General features: G+C 41.8%; 1 pseudogene; it reads left to right on the forward strand.

Annotated features, from left to right (window-relative positions):
- Window positions 1-1722: 1722 nt before the first annotated feature.
- LOC105714579 (small ribosomal subunit protein eS1-like) overlaps window positions 1723-22525 on the forward strand; it is a 39524-nt pseudogene continuing 18721 nt past the window's right edge.

The raw sequence follows: 22525 nt of genomic DNA on the forward strand, positions 1-22525 counted from the left end.
CCTCTTTCAGGAGTTCTTGTAAAGCTGGCTTGGTGTTGGTGAAATCTCTGAGTACTTGCTTGTTCGCAAAGGATTTTATTTTTCCTTCACTTATGAAGCTTAGTTTGGCTGGATATGAAATTCTGGGTTGAAAGCTCTTTTCTTTAAGGATGTTGAATATTGGCCCCCACTCTCTTCTGGCTTGTAGGGTTTCTGCTGAGAGATCTGCTGTGATTCTGATGGGCTTCCCTTTGTGGGTAACCCAACCTTTCTCTCTGGCTGCGCTTAGCATTTTCTCCTTCATTTCAACCCTGGTGAATCTGACGATTGGGGTGAATCTGCCTTGGGGTTGCTCTTCTTGAGGAATATCTTTGTGGTGTTCTCTGTATTTCCTGGACTTGAATATTGGCCTGTCTTGCTAGGTTGGGGAAGTTTTCCTGGATAATATCCTGAAGAGTATTTTCCAGCTTGGATTCATTCTCTCCATCATATTCAGGTACGCCTATCAAACGTAGATTATGTCTTTTCACATAGTCCCATATTTCTTGGAGACTTTGTTCATTCCTTTTTACCCTTTTTTCTCTAATCTTGCCTTCTCATTTTATTTCATTGAGTTGATCTTCAACCTCTGATATCCTTTCTTCTACTTTGTCAATTCAGCTGTTGAAACTTATGTATGCTTCGCGATGTTCTCATGTTGTGTTTTTCAGCTCCATCAATTCACTTATATTCCTCTCTAAGTTGTCTATTCTTGTTAGCATTTCGTCAAATCTTTTTTCAAGGTTCTTAGTTTCTTTGCATTGGGTTAGAACATGTTCTTTTAGCTCACGGAAGTTTCTTATTACCCACCTTCTGAAGGCTGATTCTGTCATTTCATCACACTCATTCTCCATCCAGTCTTGTTCCCTTGCTGGTGAGGAGTTGCGATCCCTTGTAGGAGGAGAGGTGTTCTGGTTTTGGGTGTTTTCATCCTTTTTGCACTGGTTTATTCCCATCTTTGTGGATTTATCCACCTGTCATCTTTGCAGTTGTTGACTTTCAGACTGGGTCTCTGAGTGGACGTCCAGTTTGTTGATGATGAAGTTATTTCTTTCTGTTTCTTAGTTTTCCTTCTAACAGTCTGGCCCCTCTGCTGTAGGACTGCTGAGGCCCACTCCAGGTCCTGCTTGCCTAAGGATCACCTGCACCAGCTGCAGAACAGTAAGGGTTGCTGCCAGTTTCTTCTTCTGCTATCTTTGTCCCAGAAGTATACCCATCAAATGTCAGTCTGAGCTCTCCTTTATGAGGTGACTCTTTGGATATATGGGGGTCAGGGAGCTGCTTGAGGAGACAGTCTGTCTTTTATAGGAGCTCAAGTGCTGAGCTGTGAGCTCCGTTGTTCATTTAGAGCTGCTGGGCAGGTACATTTAAGTCTGCTGCAGCAGAACTCATAAACCCCTTTTTTCCTAGGTGCTCTATCCCAGGGAGTTAGGCCTTTATTTATGAGTTTCCGTTGTGCTGCTGCCTTTTTTTCAGGGCTTCCCTGCCCAGCGAGGAGGCAGCCTAGTCACCGTCTGCCTGCAGAGGCTTTGCTTCACTGAACTTCCCTGCAGTCCTGTTTATATGGATGTAGTTAGAACTGCCTCGGCAATGGTAGCCCACCTCTGTAATGGAGGACTCTCTCTGTAATGGCGGGTTGCCTTGGCAATGGCGGGCTGCCTCAGCAATGGCGGACTACCTCAGTAGCGGTGGAGTGCCTCGGTAATGGCGGACGCCCCTCCCCCACAGAGCTGGACCTTCCCGGGTTCAGCTGTGCTTGCTGTGAAACTCTCAACCCATAGCGTCTCCAATTGCTGTTTTTTTGTGGGGGTGGGACCAGCCGAGCCTGATCACCTCGCTCCCTGCCTCAGAGCCTTTTTTTTAGTTGAACGGTCGACTCTCTCCCAGGTGTTCCAGTCGCCTGTTGAACAGGCGCCAGGGTCTATGTGATTTCCTGTGCAGTGACCCACTACCACGGCTAAAACAGTGGTGCTGAGATTCGTGGCACTTTTTTGCCCAGGAATCTCCTGGCCTGGCTCCCTGTTTCAGTCCCCTTTTTAATCAGATGAATGAGCGACTCTGCCTTCCCAGAACTCCAATCGCCAGCTAAAATGGTACCCAGACCCGTGTATTTTGTATGGAGAACTGCCACCATGGGGCACTGGCAAAACAGCTGCACCGGCCAAAACAGCCGCGCTGGCAAAATCAGCCACGCTGGTGACCCGTGGGGCTCCTCCGCTTGGGAATCTCTTGGTCTGTGGGCAATAAAAATCCATCTGGAAATGTGATGTCCACTCACCCTCCACGCTTTTACTGGGAGCTGCAATCCTGAGCTGCTCCTAATCGACCATCTTGGATCCCTCCTCAGCACCTCCTTCTTGACTGTCACCAGGCCAGCAGCAACTGTAAGATGCATCCCAATTTGAGGAACATTTAAGTGTGAAAACATGTGCATCTTAGAATTATGACATTGGTGATAAAAATTTATAGTTATTTCTTAAAGAGGATGGGTTTACCTCTCAGGAAACTTTCAAGAGTTATTTTTAAAAACTCAGCCTCACACAGTGGCTCACACCTGTAATCCCAGCACTTTGGGAGGCTGAGGTAGGGGGATCACAAAGTCAGGAGTTCAACACCAGCCTGGCCAAGATGGTGAAACCCCATCTCTACTAAAAATACAAAAAATTAGCTGGGTGCCGTGGTGGGTACCTGTAATCCTAGCTACTCAGGAGGTCAAGGCAGGAGAATCACTTGAACTCAGGAGGCAGAGGTTTCAGTGAGCTGATATTGCACCACTGCACTCTAGCCTGGGCCACAGAGTGAGACTCCATCTCAAAAAAAAAAAAAAAAACCTCAGCCTCATCCTATTAGTGAGAAGGTACATAGTGAATTTTGGCCTTTTCCAAGAGCTTGACAATTTCTCCATCAGGTTAGCTGGAGGATTGGGAGGAGCAGAAGACGCCAGAGCAAGAGTCAGCTTTAGGAGGGGACAACTGTTCCCATGACTGTGTTTTACAGTTGCCCAAGTGTCTTCCTCTTAAATAAGAGTCATTTATTTGTGCAATGTTGTGATTATTCCCTGCTAAAATACAAATAACCTTAAAAAGGTCATTCAGTGTTCCTCCTGCCTGATTAATGATTTCTCACTTCTGGAATGGATTTTGCCAGAGGCTTATTTAAAGGAGCCAACCTTTCGAAAAGAAAAATTTTTGAATATTTTTATAGCATAAAACTTAGATCATTCAGCCAGTATGGGCCTTATTCTTTAAAAACAAAACAAAACAAAACTTAGATCATAAAAAATCGCATCTTGTATGAGTCTATTTTTATGCCCAGCATAGGCAAATCTGTAGAGACAGAAGGTAGATGAGTAGTTGCCAGGGGCTGGGTGATAGGTGGAAATGGGGAATCATGGGTACAGGGTTTGTTTTTGGAGAGACAAAGAGATTCCAAAATTGAATTGTGGTGATGGTTGCACAACCCTGTGAATATACTGAAAGCATTGAATTGTACGTTTTACATAATGAGTTGTATGGTACGTAAATTATATCTCAATAAAGGCATTTAAAAAACACTTAGGATATGTTGTGTGTGTATTCAATAACCTAATCAGAAATTTTCTACACGTATCCCAATGACATTTATTTAATAAAAGCTTAGTAAGAATTATTTTGTTTGAAGCAATTATTTTGTTCAACAGACTCAACAGAGCAAAATGCTAGGGGCTGTGGCAAAGGAGATTTGACCCCTCCTTTGAGGACTCCCTAATCAAGGAGGAGCAGGAGAAAGAGACATGCATATAAATCACCCTGGAGGACAGAGAAAAGATTCTGTGAGACTCTGGGGATGTTTCTTGGGGAAATCAGGATTTGACTTGGCCTGGAAGGCATTGGAATGATAGGTAAGTAAGGGGGATTAGGGAAGGGATGGAAGTAGAGAAATGTCTTAGATCCTTTGCAAGCTGACAGGGGCTTTCTTGGAAAGAGGTCCCAGCCCAGGTGAGTTTATGGGTCCAACCTATGGAGAGCTTCTCCAGGCAGAGTTAAAGAGAGTGGGACTAGGCACAGCCAAGTTAGAGAGGGCCCTGGGTCTGAGGGGAGAGTGCTGTCAGCAGAACTGGTCTATGAAATGAAATGAAAAAATCAGAAGACTTGAACAAGGTCATTCCAGCTAGTTGCTAGTACAGATCATGAATCCGTTTTCCTAACTCTCAGCTCGCTCATCACTCCCTTGGAGTAAAGGTGTTAATACGTTGCATATCATCCCCAGCAAGGGCTGCCAGTGGTCTTGGGAGATTGCAGCCTGGCTTTTAGGGACAAACACAAAACACAGTTTTAGGGATTTATGTACAATGGGGTTATATCCTGATAAACCCATACTAAATTGAAAATATCCTAAGTCTGTTGACAGGATATGCATTGTTATGCATTTAATACACCCAACGTACTGAACATCACAGCCTAGTCTAACCTACTTTAAATGCACTCAGAGCACTTACATTAGTCTGCAGTTAGGCAAAATAATCTAACACAAAGCCTATACCTTTCTTACCAGTGTAAACTAAAAAAAAAAAGTAAGGTTTTTACCAAATGCATTTCCCTTTCACACCATCATAAAGACAGAATCTCATAAGTCAAACCATTGTAAATTGAGGACCATCTATGCTTTGAAAAGGTGAAAGACAAAAGTCAAAAAGATGATGTGTTAGTGCATTTTGCATTGCCATAAAGGAATACCTGAGGCTGGGCAATTGATAAAGAAAAAAGTATTTGGCTCACAGTCCTGCAGGCTGTAAATGCACAGAGCCAATATCACTTCTGGTGAGGTCCTCAGGAAGCTTCCTCTCATGGCAGAAGGCAAAGAGGGACCAGCCGCATCACATGGCAGAAAGGAACAAGGGGAAGTAGAGCCTCTCTGTGAGGCTCTGCCTCTATGGCAGGCTTCTGCTTGGGCACTCAGGCTTTCCCATACATCCTCTGAAATCTAGGTGGAAACTGACAAGTCTCCTTGACTATTACATTCTCTGCACCTGCTGGCTTAATACTACTTAGAAGTTGCCAAGGCTTACAATGACTTGCAGTCTTCTTTCTTCTTTCTTTCCTTTTTTTTTTTTTTTTTTTTTTGATATGAAGTCTTGCTCTGTCACCAGGCTGGAGTGCAGTGGCATGATCTTGGCTCACTGCAGCCTCTGCCTCCCGGATTCAGGCAATTCTCCTGCCTCAGCCTCCTGAGTAGCTGGGACTACAGGCATGTGCCACCACACCCAGCTAATTTTTTTTTTTTTTTTTGAGACGGAGTTTCGCTCTTGTTACCCAGGCTGGAGTACAATGGCGTGATCTCGGCTCACCGCAACCTCCGCCTCCTGGGTTCAGGCAATTCTCCTGCCTCAGCCTCCTGAGTAGCTGGGATTACAGGCACTCGCCACCGTGCCCAGCTAATTTTTTGTATTTTTAGTAGAGATGGGGTTTCACCATGTTGACCAGGATGGTCTCTATCTCTTGACCTCGTGATCCACCCGCCTCGGCCTCCCAAAGTGCTGAGATTACAGTGCAAGTTGACCATACCTGGTCAACGTGCATTCTTCAAAGTAACAGCCCAAGCTGTGCCTGAGAAGCTTTGTGTCCCAGTGGGAATGGTGGGAGCAGTGTTCCAAGGCTGCACAGGGCAAGGAGCCATGGGCCTGGCCCCTGGAGCCATTCTTTCCTTTTAGGCCTCCTCTGTGATGAAAGGGACTACCTCAGAGATTTCCAAAATGCCTTCCAGGCCCTTTTCCCATTGTCTTGGAGATAAGCACTTGACTCCCTTTTAATCAGGCAAATCTGTCTTGCAAGTGGTTGCTCCTTAGCCTACTTGTATTTCGGTCCTGAAATGCTTTTTCCTTCTCTATTACATGGCCAGGTTGTGATTTTTCCAAATGTTTATGCTCTGCTTCCCTTTTAAAAGTGCCACCTTTAAGTTATTTATTTTCTCCCATCTCTGATGGTGGGTTTTGGAAGCAGCCACACAGCATTTTGGATGTTTTGCTGCTGAGAAATTTCCTCCACCAGATATCCTGGGTCATCACTCTTAAGTTCAACCTTTCACAGAGCCCTAGGATATAGACACAATGCAGTCAAGTTCTTTGCTAGGGTGTAACAAGGGTGACCTTTGCTCCATTTCCCAATAACTTACTCATCTCCATCTGAGACCTCCTCAGCTTGCTTTCACCGACCATGTTTCTATCAGTATTTTGGTCACAATCATTTAACCAGTCTCTAAGAAGTTCCAAACCTTCCTGTCTTCTTCTGAACCATCCAAACTTTTCCAAATTCTGCCATTACCCATTTCCAAAGCTGCTTCCACATCTTCATGTATCTTTACAGCAACACCCCATTCCTCAGTACAAATTTTCTGTGTTAGTCCATTTTGCGTTGCTATAAAGGTATACCTGAAGCTGGGTAATTTGTGTAGAAAAGAGTTTCATTTGGCCACAGTTCTGCAGTCTGTACAAGCATGGCACCAGCATTGCTTCTGCTGAGGGTCTCAGGAAGCTTCCATTCATGGTGGAAGGTGAAGTGGGAGTAGGTGTGTGTGTCACATGGCAAAAGGAGGCAAGACGTAGGAGGGACCCCAGACTCTTTAACAATCAGATCTTGCATGAACTCACTTATTACTGTGAGGGGGACACCAAGCCATTCATGAGGGATCCTCCCCCATGACCCAAACACCTCCCACGAGGCCCACCTTCAGCACTGGGGATCACATTCCAACATGAGATCTGGAGGGGACAAACTTCCAAACTACGTCAGATGGTAAAGTAAGAACCTTCTATTTGTCCTTTTCCTTATTTATTCAACCTCTCACTGTATAATCGGAAGCTGTCATGTTCATGAACCTCAATTCTTACAAGTATGAAGTAAAATAAGTGTGAGGAGGCAGGAATAAACCTCCTCACATCTCTGTTCCTGAAAAGGTGCTGCTTACTAGTTTTCACCACTCTCCAAGGTGGTCTGTCCACTCTGGAGTCGTGGTTGCAGTTGGCAGTGGGGTTCATGAAGGACGGTGTTGTTTCTTTAACAAAGCCTCTAATTTTCTTTTAACTCAGAGCTTTACATACACCTCAAAAATAGGTTCAGACTGATTGAATCCATTCTCTGACAAATAACAATATAGAGTTAACCAAATAGTTAACTGAATCAAAATGTATATCTACTAAGCATATAAAAATGTACAGAGCAGTTCTGGTGTTAACCTTTCATCTCTCCTCACTGAGGATTTCATTTATGCTTAGCCAGATTTCACAGAGGTCACCGAGTCTGTGCTGGCCTCTCAGGATCTACTTTCCCTAGTTATTTTTCATTAAGGATCTTTTTTTGGCTCCATGCTGTTTCTTCATCCATGCCTGTCACCATCAAAATGGTCATTTCTTTGCATGAAGGCTCTGCATTAATTTTCCTTCCCCATCTGCAGTTGCCCAAAGCGCTGCCTTTAAGAACAGAACCTTCGTCAACTGTGTTTCTGTCGTAAGCCAGCTATGCATGAGTGTGGAGCAGAAGGCAAGTGTTCCCTCTGTCAATACACATGCTGCAAGTGCCTGCAGCCGCCACCTGTTAATCAGGAAATTTTTTCTTTCTCTCTCTCTCTCTTTCTCACTTGATCCTTTGCTCTGTGTTGTGCTGTCCCTGCAAGCTCTCATCGAAGTAGAGAGGATGTTTATAACATCCAGTTTTGGTATAATCTTAAAAAAATTTCCTATTTTGCCCAGAGGTCATGGATGATGTAAACACCCTGGTTTTGCTATTCAACCCTTCTTGTGTCAGTTCTACTCAGTTTCTGTTTATAATATGGGCATATTTGCTCCTAGGTTGGTAACTTTGCATCTTAATGAGTCCTTGTCTCCCTGCTACCGCACACACTCAGGCAAAAACACTACTTCTGCTATGGGGATTATTGCATTTAAAAGAAAAACTGAGGGGCTCTGACAGGGTCTGCTTGGTCACTCTGCCTAGCTCTCCTTAGACCTGATTCTATATCCGAGCTATTTCCTTTTCGATCAGTTGAAACATGCTAATATCATATGTGATGGTTAATACTAAGTGTCAACTTGATTGGATTGAAGGATACAAATTATTGTCCCTGGTTATGTCTGTGAGGGTGTTGCTAAAGGAGATTAACATTTGAGTCAGTGGACTGGGAGAGGCAGACCCATTCTCAATGTGGGTGGGCACCATCCAGTCAGCTGCCAGTGCGGCTAGACTCAAGCAGGCAGAAGGTGCGAGAAGTTGAAGTGCTGAGTTTTCCGATCTTCATCTTTCTCCTGTGCTGGATGCTTCCTGCCCTCGAACATCAGACTCCAAGTTCTTCCACTTTTGGACTCTTGGATTTATACCAGTGGTTTACCAGGGGATCTGGGACCTTGGGCCACAGACTGAAGGCTGCACTGCTCGCTTCCCTACTTTTGAGGTTTTGGGACTCAGACTGGCTTCCTTACTCCCCAGCTTGCAGACGGCCTGTAGTGGGGCTTCACCTTGTGATCATGGGAGTCAATACCCCTTAATAAACTCCCCTTCATATATACATGTATCCTATTAGTCCTGTCCTTCTAGAGAACCCTTATATATGATGCTACAGCCAAAGATACACATATAATTAATTAAATCAATAAATATTTCTAAGGTGGACACAGTGGCTCACACCTGTAATCCCAGCACTCTGGGGGGCCCAGGCGGGTGGATCACCTGAGGCCAGGAGTTCGAGACCAGCCTGGCCAACATGGTGGAATCCCATCCCTACTAAAAATAAAAAAATTAGCTGGGCATAGTGGCACATGCCTGTAATCCCAGCTACTCGGGAGGCTGAGGCAGGAGAATTGGGGAATATGCGAGGCAGAGATTGCAGTGAGCTGAGATTGCACCACTGCACTCAAGCCTGGGTGACAGAGCAAGACTCCAGCTCAACAGCAACAACAACAACAACAACAACATAATCTGTTTATCTTTGCCATTATGGTAGATAATAATTTGCATACATTTTGTGTAGATAAATAAAGTAATAAATAACTAAAGAAATATTATAAAATTTTGCTTTCTAGTTCTATAATGTCACTCACTGCACACTCTTTTCAAAACATTTGAATGACTGGCTAATTCAACACTATTTGATATTTTAAACTGCCTACCAAATTAACAAAATGGAAGGAATTCTAGCCAGGTAGTTTCTTAAAATCCGTTTTTCATAAACCAGGAAGGGATATCCAACTCTGAGAGAATCTCAAATGTTTGAACATTTTATCAGAATCAGTTTCATGATGATAAAACTCTTTTGTTGCTCATTTTGTCAGATCAAATGACTTCTTTATTTTTACTGATAATTCAACAGGAGCAGCCTTGGCTAACACAGTTATTGACATTATCTCTTCCCACAAACACTGGCAGAGAAAAGTTTGAATTTTTAAGGACGGTCTTGCTCTATGATGCTTCTGTGATCATTTCCACCAGCATCTGACACTTTCAGTAAAACAAGAGAAATGGCAGGTAGGCAGTTTGGTAAGTAGAGTGAATATTTGGGGTATGTGAGCCTAGAGGGGAGGGTTAGGAAGTCACTAAAATGACGAGAATAACTTATCTGCCCTAGGGAGAGGATATTGTGAGAAAAGAAATGAGGACCCTGGATCGAAGCCTGGAAAATCCCAATATTTAAAGACTGCGTTGCAGAGGAGAAGCCAGAAGACAGCCTCAGAAGGAATGGCTGAAGAAGTAGGAAGGGTGCCAGGAGAACGTGAGGTCAGGAGCGAAGGCAGGAGAGTGTCTGGACAAGGTGGAGACGGATGGTCTCTCATCCCAAGGGGAGAAACTGGTGGCGTGGCCAAAGCTGATGCCACATGAAAGCAAGGGAGAACCCAAAGTCACTGTAGTTTTGTTTGTTACATTTGTTTGTTCTTTCCAACCTTCGTTTAGGTTCAGGGGTACATGTGCAGGTTTATTATGTAGATAACTTGTGTGTCACAGGAGTTTGGTGTACAGATTATTTCATCTCCCAGGTCATAACCATAGCACCCAATAGGTAGTTTTTCGATCCTCACCCTCCTCCCACCCTCCATCCTCAAGTAGACTCTAGTATCAATTATTCCTTTCTTTATGTCCATGTGCACTCAATGTTTAATTCCCACTTACAGGTGAGAACACGGTGTATTTACATTTCTCTTCCTGCATTAATTCATTTAGGATAATGATCTCCAGCTCCATCCATGTTGCTGCAAAGGATATGATCTTATTCTCTTTTATGGCTGTGTAGTATTCCATGGTGTATATGTACCAGATTTTCTTTATCTACTCCACCCTTGACGGGCATTTAGCTTGATTCCATGTCTTTGCTATTTTGAATTCACTGTGGTTTTAAATGCTCTGTTTGGTTCAGTTGTGCACAAAGTTTAGTTCACAAGTAAAATCCCCTGGCAGCACAAGTCCAAAAGTTAAGCAAAATATCTAATGTCCTGTAGGAGCCTTCATTCCTGGAAAGAAGAATAATAAATTAACTGGTGGAGAATTTGTAAATTAAAGGATCTGGTAACGTATATAGTAAATTTTAATAAACAGATAAAACTACAGATTTTTGTTCAAGTGGGTGGATTTATTTACTGTTAAATATTTCTGCAGAAAATGTATGTACACTATAAATAAAACCCTATTTGCACCATGTGTGTGGGAGTTAATGAGCAAAAATGAAGAAATTTTGTTACTTACAATATTTACATGTTTTATTAAAAAATCATGATGTTTATATTGCCATTTTGTTATCTTTTTCTAAAACGAATGAAAAGAAAATTTTTTTGCATGACATGGAAAGAAAGGAACTCTGGTTTTTGCAATTTCTGCTTAACATGTTTGTGTGTGTATATATATATATATATATATATATATATATTTTGTCTGTATGAAATCACTAGACCAGACAGGTAAGAATGACCCCAGATCAGAGTGAGCGAGTGTGGGAAGGCCAGTAACAGGTCCCCCTCATTATGTTGTATAATCCTTTTTCCATCATTCCTTAGCATTGCAAAATAATCAATTTCAGTGACCCTAAAATGTATTTTTCACTTTGTTCCCTAACTGCTTCTTCATAAAAGATCAGAGTTGGCCACCAAAGGATCATTCGTCATCTGCGTGATTTTCCTCTTTGATTTTTATACCTATACATGATTCCATGGGTTTGCTCCTCCTGGTGGCTGGACCACCATGGCATCCCCAGCAGCTGTCCAAGCCCTAGTTATGCTAGCTAGGAGAGGAAATTAAGGAGACCGTTGCCTTAATGTTATCAGCTAATACTTTGTTAGTTATGGGCACCTTTCCATTGTGAGCAAGCAGATAGAATGCCAGTGTAGTTCCTAAGGTCAGAGGTGGAGTTGGACAAGGGAAGAGAAGGAGTGGAAGGAAAGTGGAAGAACCAACAATTGACCTTCACTGATACCTAGGTGTTGGCAAGGGCAGCTTTAGCCTGGTCCTTAAAGTTCTCTCTTAACATCAGTTCTTTCTCTTTTTCTTTTTTTTAGATGGCGTCTGTCACACAGGCTAGAGTGCAGTGGTGTGATCTCAGCTCACTGCAACTTTGACCTCCTGGGTACAAGTGATTCTCTTGCCTCAGCCTCCCAAGTAGCTGGGACTACAGGCATGCGTCGCCACATCTGGCTAATTTTTGCATTTTCAGTAGAGACAGGGTTTCACCATGTTGGCCAGGCTGGTCTCAAACTCCTGACCTCAAGTGATCCACCTGCCTTGGCCCCCAAAGTGCTGGGATTACAGGCGTGAGCCATTGAACCCAGCCAAAAGGACACATTTTTTTAATGGCATGTTCAAAATGTGTATAAACATCTTTAAGGAGCCAGTCTATTGTAACATTACATATTTTCTTTTATAATAACTTGATTTTATTTAATCAATTTATTTATTTTTTGAGACAGCGTTTCCCTCTGTTGCCCAGGCTGGAATACAGTGGTACCATCTCGACTCACTACAACTTCAGTCTCCTGGGTTCAAGCACTTCTCATGCCTCAGTCTCCCGTGTAGCTGGGATTACAGGCATGTGCCACCATGCCCGGCTAATTTTTTTGTGTTTTTAGTAGAGACAGGGTTTTGCCATGTTGGCCAGGCTGGTCTTGAACTCCTGACCAGGTGATCCACTCACCTCGGCCTCCCAAAGTGCTAGGATTACAGGCATGAGCCACCATGCCCGGCCAGAATAACTTGATTTTAAAGTCATTCCTCTCCATGCCATTTCTTCACGCTCCTTTTGCACAAAAGACTCTCAGAAGAATACGGAGAAAAAAACTTTTTTTAAGGATAACAAGATGTTTCATAAAGTCAAAATGGCATTGCCTTAAGAGATAGAGATTAAACCTTTCTGGGCCTCAATTTCCTTTTCTGTGAAATGGAGACTAATAATAGCACCCACTTCCTAGAGTTATTGTGAGGTTTGCAATAGATGACAGCTATCGTAATTAGAAAGTGACAATTGAAGCTTGGGTCCAATCGGAATTTTTTTTTTTTTTTTTTTTTTTTTTTGAGACGGAGTTTCGCTCTTGTTACCCAGGCTGGAGTGCAATGGCGCGATCTCGGCTCACCGCAACCTCGGCCTCCTGGGTTCAGGCAATTCTCCTGCCTCAGCCTCCTGAGTAGCTGGGATTACAGGAACGCGCCACCATGCCCAGCTAATTTTTTGTATTTTTAGTAGAGACGGGGTTTCACCATGTTGACCAGGATGGTCTCGATCTCTTGACCTCGTGATCCACCCGCCTCGGCCTCCCAAAGTGCTGGGATTACAGGCATGAGCCACCGCACCCGGCCTCCAATCGGAATTTTAAAGATAACCCAAACTTGCAAGGGCCCTGTGTGCATTTTTAGATTCAATGTCAAATCCACATTCAATATTCTAGTTTGTAAGACATGAAAGTTCAAAGCCTTTGTAGGGAAAAAGAAAATAGCTTACAGATGTCTTCTTTCATCTTTCTTTTTCTTTTCTTTTTTTTTTTTTTTAGACGGAGTCTCACTCTGTCACACTCAGGCTGGAGTGCAGTGGTGCAGTCTCGGCTATCTGCAACCTCCATCTCCTGGATTCAAGCAATTCTCCTGCCTCAGCCTCCCAAGTAGCTGGGATTACAGGCACGTGCCACCATGCCCAGTTAATTTTTGTATTTTTAGTAGAGATGGGGGTTTGCCATGTTGGCCAGACTGGTTTCGAACTGCTGACCACAGGTAATCCACCTACCTCAGCCTCCCAAAGTGCTGGGATTATAGGTGTGAGCCACTGCGCCCAGCCACAGATGTCTTCTTAAAGGGAATTCTTTATACATTTCACAAATAATTATTGAAAACTACTGTGTACCAAGTAGTGTGCTTGTTTCTGAAGAGTGAGTGAAAAAATCTCTGTTCTCACTGAATTCCTCTAGCAGAGGAGACTGTGACTAAATACCACAAATAAATAACACAATCTATAATAAAAGCTATGAAGACAAATTCTGACTTGGTTTTAATCTCAGGGAATAGTATAGACATTGAAAAATATTATACTAGGAAGTATAATTTTGCCATTTCTCAATCTCAATCGTTTTTATAATTGATGTGAGTGTGGTACTTGGTTTCACTTGTTGTGTGTGGTGTTATTTGTTAAGCTAAACTGTGCTAAATACATCTTGAATGTTCAAAATTGGATTAAAACGTGGACTCATTAAAATGGCAAACTGTTGAGCCTCTGAAACTACAGTTTCATATCACAACACACGTACATTTCCAAGGGACAAGAAAGCCTGGGGTGGAGCTGGGGAGTGGAGGCTTAAGCACAGCAAGGATAAGGGTGGAAAGCTACCGTCCAGCCCCCTCGGTCACAGAACGCTGGGTCATGGTCCTGACAAAAGGGGTGAGATACAACCAGATGACCAGGTCATGGCATGCAGGAAAGTGAGCTTCCAGTGGAGCTTACTTTAATAAGTTTTCATTTGTACAAAGAATTTATCCCGAAGGCTTTCCCCTACATCTTCCCCATGGAGCAGTGATTTTCAAGCTGTAGATCATAGCCGATTCACAGATGATGAAATAAATTTAGCGAGTACCCACATGCATTAAAAAATAAAATAAAATAGAAAATGTCAATGTGACTGGGCCTGGTGGCTCATGCCTGTAATGCCAGCACTTTGGGAGGCCAAGGCAGGCAGATCACCTGAGATCAGGAGTTCGAGACCAGCCTCACCAACATGGTGAAACCTCGTCTCTACTAAAAATACAAAAATTAGCCTGGTGTGGTGGCACATGCCTGTAATCCCAGCTACTCAGGAGAATCGTTTGAGCCTGGGAGGTATCCTGGGCAACAAAGCCAGACTCTGTCTCAAAAAAAACAAAGAAAAGAAAAGAAAGAAATGTCAATGTCAGTGTGCAGTATGTACTAGGAGCGAGGGCATCGGTGCTTTGGTGTGTATATGTATACTAAGTGACCCTCTGGGCGCCAGAGCCTGTTCAGTGCTGGGAATTCCCTAAAGAACATCCTGTCCCCTACTTTTCTCTGGAGAAGATCCTTCTAAAGTTAAAACTCTCTCCAAAGCAGATTGCACAAGGACGGGGCCAAAGAGCAAAGCATCTGCCCAGGCTGAAGCTCAGGGGTCAATCTGAGCTAAGATGATGTCTGGATGTGAGGCTGGCCCTGCAAAGGGACAATCCACATGCAGACATGCAGTGTGGATTAGGCAAAGTGAGCAAAGTGACTGAGGCAGAGACCTAGAAAAATCCAAAAGTGCGCATCCCACCTCCTATCAAGAGGAGGAAAGGTACAGATTGCTATTCCTGATATTTGGCCATTTTTGAGCTATAAAAACATCAATCCATATACTGGGGGGCGGAGGCCTTGGAGAGGTCCCTTATGGCTGCAACTCCTTTCAGGCTTCACCTATGAGTGAGAAAGGAGCTGATAAGAGATAATTGGTAGTGAGTTTCAGCCCAGGGCTTACACCCATGTTTTCTTTGCTAGGCTCTTTGCCTTGTGCAACTGCTCTCAGCACCTGTCAGCTGTCTATAACTGAAACCATTGTGTTTTAAACAATGTATGCTTACAGGTAGCTTCCTTCTCACCTTAGCATCCTTCTGACTGAGACTGCTTTCCAAATACCACAGATATTTTCAGTTTTATTTCCTCACTTGATAAGATGCTTTTTTGGGTGTAGTTATTTAAAAACAAACACTTAGTATATGTAAAACCTTCTTTTCTTGCAAGGATCAGAGGGTCGATCATTTTATTTTCAGAAATAATTTTGAAAATTTGAAATAAAATTTTCAAGAGGGCCAACCTCACATCCAGATATCATCTTAGCTCAGATTAACTTCAGATCTCCACACATTGTTTTGGGATGACATAGAGACTTCTCAAAGAAAAGGAATGAATAGCTGGTTTTCCTTTGAGTTCTTAAGAGCATCCTAAAGGGCACTCCTTGATGGTAAAAGGGGAGGGCAGATTGGGGGTGACGTTTTACCTTGGCAAATAGCGTGGTTACTGTCTACTGAAAGTTAGCAGCTGATGGAGTGGGCAGTGAGAGGGCAGGCTCCTAGCTAGGAATACAAACAGATAAGCTGGTGGGGAAGAAAAAGCCACGGCAGGAAGGAAAGAAGCCAGTTTTTGCCCTGGCAGGAGTGGTGATCTGCAGAGGCGAGGAAGAGCCTCAATCCAGGGACCCCTGGGACTGGCATCAGCTGTTAAGATGAGATGACAGATACCTAGGGCAGCCACTTATTTCTTTGAAATGACCTGCCCTGTAGTTACTTCTTCAGCCTATGTCTCTGACTGACTCTTCAAGAATTTGAGTTCTTCCAAAAGCTTTTCTTGGTCAAGTCCAAAGTCCTCTTTATTTCCTATGTAGAGAGAGAGAGGGATGTTTCTTTAAACCTCATACATAAAACTTTTATGTTGTTCAAAAAGCATGTGCTTAGAAATGAGACAGATTTATGTAGTGTTTTTTAAAATGCTCACCACAGATGAGCTCTGAACCCTTGAGTAATAGCAACTTAGGAAACTCAAGGAGTTGCAGTTTCTTAACCTGCAAATAGGGAACTAATACATCTGTAGGGTTGTTGTGAGGATTACATAAGGTAAAGTTTATGAAGTGCAAGGCTGTTGCTGGGCATTCAAGAAATAAAATTAGCGTGTATATTATTATCTTTCTTGTGAGTGCCACCATCCCAACAAGCAGCTAAAGGACAATCACAATGGAATTTACGGCTCCTTTAGAACACCAGTGTTGATCATAATATAAACATTTGCGGCATATTTACAGAATTTATAATTCAAAATGGGAATTTTTTAAAGGCTTTGATGAAAGTGTTGCATGAAGTTGTTTGGACAATTGCGTGAAAATCCTATGTAAGAAAAAAGGTATTCAGTTTTAATTCTTTTTTTTGTGAGACAGAATATTGCTCTGTCACCCAGGCTAGGGTGCAGTGGTGTGATCTTAGCTCACTGCAACGTCCACCTCCCGGGCTCAGGGTCAGGAGACGGCCAATACTGCTGACCTTAGTCATAGAATCGCTTAGTCAAGCGATTCTCCCACCTAAGCCTCCTGAGAAGCTGGGACTAGAGGCACACACCACTATGCCTGGCTAATTTTTGTATTTTTAATAGAGACAGTATTTCACTATGTTGCCCAGGCTGGCCTCTAACTCCTGACCTCAGTGATCCTCCCAAAGTGCTGGGATTACAGGCATGAGACGCCATGTCTGGCCCAATTTTAATTCTTGAGTGATTTTCAAGTCTAAGAATTATCCAAGCACTTAGCTTTTCTTTCTTTCTACTTCTACTGTTTAACATTCATCTGTTTTATTTAATTACGGCTTCTCTATTGAGATGAATTGAGTAAAGTTTGGAGGAAAAAAGGCTTTAAAAATTATAGACACTTTAGACTTAAAGCTAAAATATACCTTAGGGATTATCTTGTCTAGTGTTTCCCGAATATTCTCATTAGAAAATAACATGTCGCTATTTTGTCATTCTTATATCATTTAAAAATTTCCCTTATTTGATTGGCTTTTAAAAAAAGAAAGCACTAAAAACTCACTTTATTACTAAACAGTAATCTTCAGAAATGTTGGGCCAGGCACAGTGGTGCATGCCTGTAATCCCAGCACTTTTGGAGGCCAAGGCAGGTGGATCACTTGAGGTGAGGAGTTTGAGACCAGCCTGGCCAACATGGTGAAACCTCTTCTCTACTAAAAATACAAAAATTAGCTGGGTGTGGTGTTGGGTGCCTGTAATCCCAGCTACTCAGGAGGCTGAGGCAGTAGGTTCTCTTGAACTCAGAAGGCGGAGGTTGCAAGTGAGCCGAGATTGGGCCACTGCACTCCAGCCTGGGAGACAAAGCAAGACTCTGGCTCAAAAAACAAAGAACAAACCAAAAATGTCACAAATTTAATAGCAGTAAAATAAATACATAACTTAAAGCTATTGTCCTATCACCTACGGTCATCTCCTATACTACCAGTGGCGTGGGTAACAGACTTGGGTAAGTGCTGATCCCATATACCCCTCATTGGATAAGTGAGGACACTGAGATCCAGGCAAGTGAAGCAATTAGTCCTGTCTGCGTGTCTCTGTGTTTGCAACTCCAGTAAGAGGCTTGATGTATTGAAGAATTTGGTTATTAAAAGCCATCTTGGCATTTCAGTTATATAATCCTTCCTTTTTATATTAGCCATGTGCTCCCTAAGATCCAAGGGAGTAATCAAAATAAGGACCAACCCTGGAGAAAGAGGAGAAAGCATTGCTTATTGTACATAGACCCCTTAAAAAAAAAAAAAAAAACGAAAAAACAAAAAAGCATTGAGATGGGTCAAAGGATAAAGAACTAGATTTGATCATTTGTTCTCTCTTAAAATGATTTAAATAATCGTACGAACACATCCAAAAGCTAAAGCACAGTTACTGTTTTGCTTATCCAGTTTCTCGAGTCTGTTCATACCGACCTGACTAGGGTCAGCAGTATTGGCCGTCTCCTGACCCTGAGTGCCTTGTGCATTGAAACCCGAGTGTTAGTTCCTGTTTGCACCATTGTACCTTGTTAGAGAAGGTATTTCTATTCTCCAGAGAATGAACAATAAGCTACTGTATGTTTCGTCTCCGGAGTTCATTTCTTCATGTTTTCATTAGTTTTATTCATAAGATTCTATTAGAGTCAATTGTTAAATTGCTGGAAATGTCCCCAACAAAGGACAAAAAGGTTCTTCTGTAAAACAACAGCCCATCCCCTGCCCAGACTTGAAGGACCATAAATTAGTGTAATAAATTGCAGAATATAAGTGAGTAACTTTTCTTCCTACTCTCCTAGGGACCTGGGGTTTGCAAGTCCATGTCTGAAACTAGGTCAGGAACACAGTAAAAAAAATCCTACTAAATACAAGTTGGAGTTCACTGCTTTGAAAAATTATAATCCTATCTAGTTAATTCAGAGTCCAAATTATTCCTTTTAATAGATTCAAGTTGCCATGCATAACCTGGGATAATTGAAATAATTGTTAACATTGCTAATAACGTCTCACTTGAGATATTCCTTTTTAAAAGAATTCTTCCAATTCTGGAGTTTATGTAAGAAGAACATTCTTCAGTTGGTTCTGGAGATTTCATTAGACACAATTCCATTACAGAGTCACATTTCCCTAGTGCTGTCAAGATCCTGGAATTCCTTTCTCTCTACTTTGAATTGAAGAAAGTATTTGACAATAAGTCTATTTTCATTTATTATTACAAAAAGCACATTAGCCAAAAAGGTACAAAATTTCATAGTGTGCCCAGTCATGTAATTTCTAGTCAAGAACATGAAAGCAAACACATAACTTAATATTTATTAAGAATTAAGTAATCAGAGGGGGCCAGTCACACAGACAGAAGTACACGCAGTTCTGTGTCAAATGAGAAATTTGACCGTATTGATTACAGTAAGTCCTAAGCTATTATGAACTGTACATTTTAAATAGAGCAACATGGAAGGAGTTGCAATACAGTGAAGAAAAAAGCATTTTTAAAAATTATAATGTATTGAAAACACTTGCCAAATACTTCCCTCAATGCTGACAAATGGGATAAAACCATAATCTATCAGAGCTTCACATTGTTTTTCAATACTACGTACACTCTAATAAAGTCTGAAAACACCAAGGTAAGGCAGTGGGGATGAAAATGTTGCCAAAAATGTTTGTTTGTTTGCTTTTTTACAGCACGATGAATGTTTATCTTATTTTAAACTAAATGTTCCTTCACAGACAGCTGCTTAATAGCCCTCACACATTTCCCCTCCCTCCTCTTCTCTGATTTTTGCCCATAGCCATTCCCCTGAAACTGCTAGAGTGGCTTTTGCTATTCTTTGAATTCTTTAAAATAAATGACCAACCATCTCTAACACACTGAAATAGTGTTCCCAGAACAGTTATAAGCCCCTCTATTATGCAATAATGCCTTGTTCATTCCATAAATGTCAAGACAATTTCCCAACTACTTATTTGCTCTTAGTACTTTTTCCTACAAACTCAGAAACCAGCTGCCATTCCCTCTGTACCCTTAAAATTAGGTTGGGATGTGTAAAACAATGAATGATATAAAGATAGGACTTCTTCATTCCCCATTATAACTGTGGAAAAACTCAAATTTAAGGACTGTGTGACTCTCCAGAGGACACTGCAGCCTCAGACAATGGTACATGCAGAGTTCTGTCTTGCTGTGGACAAGAACATGCCTGCCAGACTATGTCAGCCCTCTTCACTTGCATTTAAAAACAAGACAGAAGGACGAGACTTAGAACCAAGAGTCAGGCTCTGACATTGCCTTTGTGAATTACACGATTTTAAATAAAGCAACATGGGGAAATTACAATAGAGTAAGAAAAGGGTCAATTTTTTGGCACTGCAATGTATTGAAAACTCATGTCAAGTACTTCCCTCAATTTATGGGATCAAACCTTTCTGCCTATTTGTCTGGTCCATTGGCTGGACCAGGTTTATTTACCTCTTGGACCCCATTTTGACACCCGGACTCCATGCCGCTTTTGCCTCCTCGGCCAGTCAGGACCCTTAGTTTCAGTAGCTAGTTGTCCTGCTCAGAGTCATACTTTGTGATTTCCTTTAGGTTAGTTGGATGCTTCCCGTCTTTTCAACTGGCTGACATCTCACTCCCTATCTGCCTACACATGGCGTCTCTCAGGGTCTACTGACCCATGTCATCCTGGACATCGGTGGCCTGGGAAATCCTTGGACTTGCCTCTCTCCACTCTTCCTCCCACTTCCTGTGCTCTTGTACTGACTCCTGTCCAATTCTCAAATTCATGAGTTAGGGAATCCCAGGAGAGATTAAAATTCTAGACCTGACTGAAAAAGAACCATGTACTATTGTGAAAAAAAAAAAAAGTGAGTACTTAGGTAATCAATATCCTTGAAAGTTATCATATACTCACAGAAATTAATAGTTCATGCTGATAAGTATTTCTTAGTATTGTACTTTGAAAGGGAAGTTTTCAGATCCTCAGTCTGAGGGGAGAAATTAGAAAGAGGATGGCAAAGACCAGAAAAGTGCTTACAAGGATTGAAAAATGGGACCAGTAAGGAAATAAGAGGGCATGGGTTGTTTGTGAGAAGAAATTAATTGCAACTTCATAATTCCGTTAAAGATGTGATGTCACTGCATGAGCATTGGATTGGATTGTCCTCTCATTTTCTCTGTTCAATAAACATTACTGAAGGAACCAAAAAAAAAAAAAAAGTGAAGAGGGTATATTCTTTCTAGTACTTACTGAAAGTGGAAGAGGCAGTGATTTAAAAGGCAAATCATGGAGATAAGGAAGAGTTTCCTGAGAGTTGCCAGACCAGTATTTCCTAACTCCCTTATTTCCTTTTGTGTCATCAACACAGCCCAGCTGGCATAGGGAGTAAGTCATGAAACTGTTCCAACTCTGAGACCCAGTCATTTCGCCTTGATGAACATACTCCAAGGATGAAGAAAAAAAGTCACTTCTGCAAACCCATTTATAGTAACATTATTCAAAATATAGAGACATCTTTTAGGGGTCAGCCCAATCCATGAGCCATCCTCTCTTCTCTAGAACTCCTCCTACTCTTAATCCAGGGTGTGAGTCCCTGGCAGCCATGTTTGTATTGGGTAATCCCACCTCCTGATCTACAATTTAACCAGAAATGGGTCTAACGCAAAACTGGAATGCGGAACTAGAACAGAGAATTGCAGGCTAGTCTTTGCATGTAATCAGGGTGGTAAAATAATCTCAGACTATGGGGTAACCCTACTCCCCTACAAAAAGAGGTAATTAGGGTAAGAGAAAGACAAATGAAACAGATTTATCAAGAGAAACAGATAAGAAGCAAAGAAAAGGCTAACACCTTTCTGTCTCCTTCCAGATGCCCAACTGGTTTCCTTCTCCTTGACCCCAGGGCATACCCCTCTATCTTTACAATAAATCACTTTTTTCAACTTAAAGTAACTTAAATCACTTACTGTTGCTTATAACTGAGTCTTAACTAAGATATGATAATTTAAAATTGGAAGCAACTCAAATACCCCAAAGTAATTAAAGTATCGTATGTCGAATGTTTTTATTGTATATTGAGTACTTTTTAAGGCAATATTTTAAATTATCTACATGGAAAAATGTAGACCCTTAGACTGCATAAGCATATTGCTTGCAACTGCTAAATTGCAGATTTAGTCAACAAGAACTGGAAGAGTAAACAAAGTAATATAAACAGTTACAAAGTATGTGGGATTTTTGGAAACAGTAGTTGTACAATGTATTTAAAACACAATTAAGCTACTAGAATTTTGAAATAGGGATTTAATAGTCCACTTCATATCTATCCCAGAAGAGTCATTATTCTGACAATGATATGCTCCATCTGTCTTCCCCAAAAACTTAAAAGTTGTCCTCAAGTTTTTCTATTCTTTCATTCTCCCACATCTAACCGAACAGCAAGTTCCTTGGCCATGACATGAATATATACTTCAAATTGGCCCACTTCACTCCAATTCCTTTGTCAATAACTCAGTTCAGATTGCCATTGTCTCTCACTGGGGGTAACATTCACTGCCTTCTAACCAGTTTCTCCAATTCCACTCAGCTCTCTTTTATCCCATTCTTCACATAAAAGCAAGGATGATTTTAAAATAACATCCAGAATGGTGACTTCTAAATACAATTTTCCAATAAAAGAAATTAGGGCAACTTGGAGAATAAGCTGACTACAGGTCTGGGGCAAGAACTGTGAAAGACTAGCCTGGAATATCTTGTCATACCAGTTAGTAGTGAAGCAATTCAAGCCTACTGAGGTCATGTCAAAAGGACTTAGAGGCCACTTAAGGAGAATCCCACTGGCCCAAGAAGGATAATTTAAGTTTTGATAAAAATAATTATAAGAGATTGAACCAGATCAAAATGTTTAAATTCATGACTTAATAATGATGTACTTAAAAAAAAACTTTGAAGGATATTAAATGACTGTTCGTGTAGAAAATCCCAAAGAGTCTTTAAAAA

Source organism: Aotus nancymaae, unplaced genomic scaffold, assembly GCF_030222135.1.
Source record: "Aotus nancymaae isolate 86718 unplaced genomic scaffold, 86718_ANA_hifiasm-v0.15.2.pri h1tg000033l, whole genome shotgun sequence".
Taxonomy (NCBI): Eukaryota; Metazoa; Chordata; class Mammalia; order Primates; family Aotidae; genus Aotus; species Aotus nancymaae.